Consider the following 7191-nt stretch of genomic DNA (forward strand, 5'->3'; position numbering starts at 1 on the left):
CGCTGCTGCCACAGTTACTTTTTTTTCCTTTTGTGCTCTTGTGTGTGAAGCTGTTTGGTTAGTGCTTTGTTGCGAAAACAAAATGCCGACAAATTCAGAGCTTGCCAAGAGGATTGAAGCAATTGAGACTAAACTGGAAACTGAATGCACCCTATTCGCTGACGACATTCTCGGTAAATTTCTGTTAATGTTGCAGTCCACTGGGCTTGATGCTGTTGACCTAAAAAAGCAGGTTGAAAGCCTGGAAGCAAGTATCGGTGTCTTAAATAACATCGTTGAAAAAATGCGGGACGAAAAACTCAAGCTTACAGCTGACAACAAAAAGCTCATCTCAGACAACAAAGCACTGTCTGAAAGGGTGGCTGAGATGGAACAATACTCTAGAATGAACAATGTTGAGGTCAGGGGCGTCCCCTGCACCCAAGGGGAGGACTGCATCGCAGTCATGCAAACCACTGGCACTAAAATTGGGTGCCCGATAATGGCTGCTGACATCGATGTCGCTCATCGGGTCCCTACAAAAGTGCAAGACAAGAAAAACATCGTGGCTAGATTCTGTTCCCGCACAAAGGATGAATTTGTCAGCAAGGCACATAAGGCTAAGCTTCACCTAAGTGACATCGGGGTGAAAGCTTCTGTTGACAGTGCGGTTTACGTCAATGAGCACTTGACAGCACGAAATAAAGCGCTCTTTTCAAAGGCGCTGGCTTTGAGAAAACAATACAAATGGCAATTTCTCTGGATCAGCAACTGCCAAATCAAGGCTAGAAAAGCCGAGACAACCAGAGTGTACCGCATTGCTGATGATTCAGACCTAATGGTCATTAACTAATTGGCATAAAGTTTGTGCCTCCCTTAACGCCTTATCTTCCATCATGGCGTCATATTACACAACGAGCGAGTTAAATTGCTTCCTTCAGAATAGTAATCGCTCTTTTATTCATTTCAATGCGCGCAGCCTCCGTAAACATCTCGATGACTTCCAGAATCTGCTTTCAACACTTTCTTTCACGTTTTCAATCATTGCAGTATCAGAGGCCTGGCTTAGCGAAGATGATAAAAACTTGTACTGTTTCCCTTCTTATAAATCAGAATATACACACAGACAGTCCAGCAACTACGGCGGTGCGGCTGTCTATATCTCGTCCGGAATCCCGTACAAAAGAAGACTCGACCTCACGTTAAATATTCAAAACTGCGAATCAGTATGGTTGGAATTCCATCCTAACTTTCTTAACAACGATGATCGAAACTTCATCTTTGGTTGCGTTTACCGTTCACCTTCCTCTTCAATTCCAGGCTTTTGTATTTCTCTCGAAAAAATAATGGCAAAGTTATCCGCTGAGACAAAATATGTCATAATTATGGGTGATATGAACATAAATTTAATGGAGTCATCCCCGAGCTCTGTCAATTATTCGTCTTGTTTCCAAAGTTTTGGTTACGAATGCCTTATTAATATCCCTACTCGTTCAGTTCTTGGGGGTTATAACACTCTAATCGATCATGCATTGTCTAATCTTTTGAATCCACCTGATGCAGCAGTACTTGAACGTGACATTACTGACCATTTTCCCCTTTTTCTGCGCACTACATCTGCACATTGTTCCTATTCAAATTCTTACACCAAACTTGTTTTTGATAAAAAATTGTTCTCAGCAGCAGTATCTCACACTGTCTGGTCCTTCGCTCATGACACAAATGATCCGCAGGTAGCCTTCTCGCGATTTATAACAAAGTTGATATCATACTATCATACCTACTATCAGATAAGTAAATGCAGAAAGAAAGTGGCTTCACCTCAAAATTCCTGGGTCACCGATAGTTTGATGAAGGCCATGCGCACACGAGAAAACCTATATAAAAAAACTAAAAGGCAACCATTCAATTTAAACCTACATGCGCGGTACAAGAAATTTTGCAACACACTTTTTTCACGGCTTAAAAAAGCTAAAACCAAATATTACGAAGAAAAAATACTTAGATGTGGTTCGGACGTAAAGAAAAAATGGCAAATAGTGAACTCCTTTTTGAATAGGAAACAAGGAGCGGACAGCATAACTAAAATATCCCACGATGGTAATACTTATTTCGAAGCTCTTAAGATTGCGGATGCTTTCAGTAATTTCTTTTTTGCTAATAACTCCACTCAAACTCAACGCAACTTATACACATCAAAGCGCCTTCCACATTCATTTTATATGTCTCCAACAACTCCTAATGAGGTGATATCAGTAATCAACAATTTAAAAATAACTAGTGCTGGACTGGACAACATTCATCCTGGTCATCTTAAAATAATTTCTCAATCAACATCATTTGTACTGTCTGAAATTATTAACCTCATGTTTAAAACAGGCACATTTCCTCGCGAGCTTAAACGTGGTAGGGTTATTCCAGCTTTTAAGAAAGGCGATCGCTCATCACTATCTAACCACAGGCCAATCTGTGTTTTACCCTTTTGTAGCAAGGTCATCGAGAAAATAATCGAAAAGCGATTGATCAAATACATAACCAAATTTAATATTCTTTCACCTGACCAATTTGGATTTAGATCCGGTTACTCTACTGACCTAGCACTTCGGTAGAACCTAGGTCGCCTAAGTGGACATACTATGCTGGCTGATAGCGGCCCCCTCTCACTTTTAGTATGCTTCACCGCGTAACTAAAATCTGCTGCGGCGAAGAAGCCGTACATTTTTATTGAGTCAATAAACAAATGGTTTTTACAACAGTACAGAAATAAACGCGCACCATGCATCAGTCTACCACACGGAAGAGCGTCGCACCATACGGTAGCTGATTCACACAGGCCGTGTAGCCCACTTGTCAGTCGTAAAGGGTATTATGGGTAATTCAAAATTTTAGACACACATATGTGTTTATGTTTACGTTCGCACTCCTTGCGTAATAAGACTCCCAGAACATCCACAATAAAAAGTAATTTACAACAGACAAACGCAAAGAACGCAGACATATGTCTCGTTTTCAACTCGGCCGTCATGCAAATGACATATAGCGCGGGAAAATGTGAACATGCTGTGTGTTAGCGTCGTAAAATTCATACTAGGCCACTAATGTGACTTGGCCACTAATACTTGGCCACTAATGTGACCAAGACGTGAGCACATGTCTGTGAACGCGCAAAGGGAGCCCCTAAGCCACTCTGCTCCTCCGCTACCCCCGCTGCACGGCTGCAGCACTCGTTTCAAGCACAGCACACCAAACACACATTCAGCGCTGAACAATGGGCGGTCTACGCAGTTGCATTTACATGACTTGCAGCGAGCAGCACATTCCTCGATGTCCGTTAAGCAAAGTCGGGCATGGCAACGCCACATCGCGGTTCGCAGCACTTCGCTGCCGAGGCGCTATGCCACTTCGATATTTCAATTGTCACCACCGCCGCGTTCTCAAGAAAGCACGGGTCACACAACGCAGATTCTGTACTGCCAGAGCTCACCGAGGCCAAAGCCGCACAGCCGCACCGCCACTACTCACGGCTTTCCAAGAAATAACACAGAACCTACAACCAACACATAAGCAACGCACTTACAATCACATGAGCAATGTTGAACGACACGCGGTCCAGTGAACGATCACGCCGAGGACGAACACGCCACGGCGTCGCTCGGCGCCAGCATCGCGTAAAATCCCTTGATAATTTGAAAGTAGCGACACTCTTCCAACTCTGCCGCCGCCGCGCGCCCTGCTCGCCTCCTCCTCGCGCCTTGCGCGTTCCCCCCGCGGCAACCAGTTTTGCCCCCGTTTTTCTGCACGACGATTGGTCTCATTGCCGTTGCCCTTTGGAAACGTGCGGATCTTGAGTTTTGCTTGTGTTTTTCTTTTTCGTTTGCGCCATTTTCCTCCTGAGCACGGCTGGCTTGGCGCTTTAGCTCGGCGTAGCGAACGTTGTACGCTGTGTTTCCAGCACTATGTGCTAGCGCTATGCCGTGCTCTTGCGCATATAACTGCAGCAAGAAGCCTGAAGATGGTTATGCCGTTTTTATGGTACCCTAAGGAAAGCGTGACCGCTTGCGCAGGAAGCAGTGGCTGCATGACATTGGCCTAAAGAACTTTGTTCCGACAAAGAACAGCGTTGTTTGCGAGCTGAGGCGTCTTTCTTATAGCTCGTAGCAAAGTATCCCGTAATACTGCATTTTTTTTTTCATTCTTCCGGCCTGCTCACCAGCGTTTTTGTTGCGGTTGTCCTCAGTATGCTTAATATTCTGGGGCGGCTCCATCATATCGCATGTCGCTAACCGTTCTTATTCAGTCGGAAATGCAGCATTATAGATTCTGCTTTGCGACCTGAAAAAAATTAGTGGCAAGTATACTTGTGGTATTGCAGGTGATGAAGGTTAGCTAGTCAACATTGAGTTTTTTTTTTTAGTTTTAAGGCGAAAGCCTTTAGATCTCTATGTTTCAAACTGTAAGCATCACGTAACCCAACGAAGGCCAGAGGTGACCCAAAGCATGTTCACCCCTGTATAAGAGAATGATAACCCAAGTTAATTAATGAATCATTAGTGATTGACATAAGGTGGATTAGGGAGGATTAAGGTTGATTAGAGTGTATTAAAGAAGACTAAGGTGGATTACAGTGCATTAAGAAGGCTGGTCCTTCTTAAGAAGGCGCTCATCCTTGTGTTGCCCCTATTCTTCGTCCCTGTTTGTTTGCGCACAAAAGGTTTTAAGATGAATCTGTTCCAACTAGGCCGACTCGCAGTTATGCTTCATTAAGAAGGGTTAAGATGCATGAATAAAGATTAAGGTGGGTGGAGGAGGACTAAGGCCGATTATGGTGGATTAAGGTGAAGAGCTGATGACAGGGTATTAAGACCGATTAGGGTGGATTAGGGTGCATGAAAAATTATTAGGGAGTATTCAGGTGGATAAAGGAAGATTAAGGTCGATTAATGCGGATTAAGACCGATTAGGATGGTTTAGGTTTGATAGAGGTGGATTAGGGTGTATTAAGGTAGATTGGAACTATTAAGCAAGATTAAGTTGGATTAAGGTGCATGAATAAGGATTAAGGTGGATGAAGGAAGATGAAGGCGGGTTATGATGCATTAGGGTTGATAAATGAGGATTAAGACCGCATAGGGTAGGCTAAGGTGCATTAGGGGCGATGTAGGTTGATTAGGTTGTATTAAGGTGGATTTGGAGTATTAAGCTGGATTAAGGTGGATGAAGGAGCATCAAGGCGGATTAGGGTGGACTAAGGGGAATTAGGGTTCATTGAGCATTAAGACCGATTAGTCTACCATAATCCTCCTAATGCACATTAATCCACCAAATCCACATTCATCGACCTTAATACTCCTTCATTCACTTTAATCCACCATAATCCACAAAAGGCCTTCTTAATGAACCCTAATCCACCTTCATCGACCTTAATCTACTCTAACCCTCCTTAACGCACTTTAATCCTCTTGAATGAATCCTAATGCTTCCTCATTCACTTTACTCCACCCTAATCCACGATAATCGTCCTTAATTCCCCTTAATCCACTCGAATCCACGTTCATCTACCTAAGTCACCCTTAATCATCCTTAATTCACTCTAGTCCTCCTTCATTCACTTTAATTCACCCTAGCCCACCATAATCCTCCCTAATCCACTATAATCATCCTTAATGCACCCCAACGCACCTTCATCCACCCTAATCTACCTTCATCGACCATAATCCAACCTAGTCCTCCTTTACGCACCTTAATCCACCTTCATTCACCCTAATGCACCTTCATCTACTTTAATCCACCTTAATCCTCCTTAATACACCCGAATTCATCTTAATCCAATCACTAATAAATCATTAATTTGCTAATCATTAATCATTTCTTATACGCGGCTGCACATGCTTTGGTTCGCTTCCCGCCTTCCTTCGGTCTCGTGATATTTTCTGTAGCTCACAACGGGACCTTGAAACAGAGGTCTAAGGCTCTCGCTTAATAAGCCACCCACAAAGGGATGCGTCACAACCAATACTAGATCAGACGCACGAAGTAAAGCATCTGATCATGTGGCAGAAAAATTGTCTGGAGTATAGAACTCGCCTCAAAGCTCCCTTTACATCGGTATACCCCGTTCATACGGCTTTAAGAAAAAAAACCAACCTTCTCATAAACGTTGCCTCCAGCATTATCGATGCTGTTATTAGCATTTCTCAAAATTTTCAACCCCACTGGGGACCGCAACTGGCCCAAGATAACATGCCTCCATAGAATCCCGCGGCCCGTCCGCGGGAGCCCAGGAGGAAAAGCGTGCCGTGCGCAGCCGGCGGGCGAGGAGAATCGAGGAGGAAATCGCCGGGAGGAGGAGAGTGTCGCTACTTTCAAATTATCAAGGGGCTTTAGCATCGCGCCATATGATCACGCCTTTATCACCCCCATCATTCCCAAAACCCATTATCACTCACTACTATTATCTGCATAGTTTTCATCTGGATTGTGTACACATGTTTCCCCTTTTCACCTGCAGTGTATAATTTACTAAATACAAATTCCTTTCTGTCGGTTTCTCGTAGCTAATACACGTACCCTGCCTTGTGTACTAATTGAATGTTTATGTATATATGACTTACTTATACTTCTTCGTATTGATGTTAAGACTGTGAATTAAAAACTAGCATGGATCCCAACTAGCCTTGAGCTAGGGATCCAGATGTCCTGTACAACATTTCCTGTGTACTTTCCATTTTGAATAAACTTCAAACTTCAAACTTCAAAAAATCCCTAAACGATGCTGTCCCTAGGCACCTAGGATCAGGTCACGTGAGGGATTTTTGTACGACAAATAGACGCACGCGGTTAGCGGCACGCGGTTAAAACCCCTTGATAATTTGAAAGTAGCGGCACTCTCCTCCGCACGGCGCTTTCCTCCTCGATTCTCCTCGCCCGCCGGCTGCGCACGGCGCGCTTTTCCTCCTGCTGGGCTCCCGCGGACGGGCCGCAAGATTCTAGCCCCGAGAACGAATTACAGCGGCGCTGTGAGCGCCGCTCGCGTGACGTCAGGGCACGGACTCGAGCCTGTCGTCTGCTACAGCCCGGGCGCTTTCTGCGGTGTTTTCATTTGTTCGCCCTCGTTCTCTCTGCTTGTATACTTATGGCGGTAATATCAAATATATTTTTACGACGTCTTCATTCCCGAAAATTTATTCAAGGAGCTTATTTCTTAAACGACAA

Source organism: Dermacentor variabilis, chromosome 7, assembly GCF_050947875.1.
Source record: "Dermacentor variabilis isolate Ectoservices chromosome 7, ASM5094787v1, whole genome shotgun sequence".
Taxonomy (NCBI): domain Eukaryota; kingdom Metazoa; phylum Arthropoda; class Arachnida; order Ixodida; family Ixodidae; genus Dermacentor; species Dermacentor variabilis.